This window comes from Etheostoma spectabile, chromosome 16, assembly GCF_008692095.1.
Source record: "Etheostoma spectabile isolate EspeVRDwgs_2016 chromosome 16, UIUC_Espe_1.0, whole genome shotgun sequence".
Taxonomy (NCBI): domain Eukaryota; kingdom Metazoa; phylum Chordata; class Actinopteri; order Perciformes; family Percidae; genus Etheostoma; species Etheostoma spectabile.
Window position 1 is genome coordinate 18,096,645 of NC_045748.1, and position 592 is coordinate 18,097,236.

General features: G+C 36.0%; 1 protein-coding gene across 2 annotated transcripts in view; it reads right to left on the minus strand.

The window, feature by feature from the left end:
• rgs3a (regulator of G protein signaling 3a) overlaps window positions 1-592 on the minus strand; it is a 192,821-nt gene that overhangs the window by 171,610 nt on the left and 20,619 nt on the right. The gene's annotated exons all lie outside the window — the stretch shown is intronic.

Here is a 592-nt window from a genome sequence, read left to right on the forward strand (position 1 = left end):
AGCCAATTTTGTAAAATGTAAGGAGTAGAAAGTACCGATACAGAACAAACATCCCGGCCCCCACACTCACATCTTCTTCTCTATTTTGACATCGGAACGATACCTGTGTGTAAAAAATTGACCATATCGGTCGATATTATAACAGCGGCCAATATATCTTGCACCACTACTTTCTAGTAAGATACACTACGTGTTCATATTTTAGCCGTTAAATACACTGCCTTTATAAAAAAGATTTTGATTTTATTTGGTTATAGGTTCATAGTTCAATCATTTGATAAACACACTGCATTTTTGTGTTTACATTATTTAAAAGAAAATCTAAACTTAATTCAGTAAAAGAAAGACGTGAGATTCAGTGCAAATTAAATGACGAATGCATGTGTTTTTAAGTGTGTGACCCATAACATTTCAGTAGAGAGAGTGACTCAAACTGTGACTGGGGGCAACATTGCTGCTCTGTAACACTCATAACCCCAAAGTGTTCCTCTCAACACTATTGAGGTCACTGGAATTCATTCTCACTAAACTAAACTCTTAGATTTATGGTCTAATGAATGGAGAGACACACACACACACACACACACACACA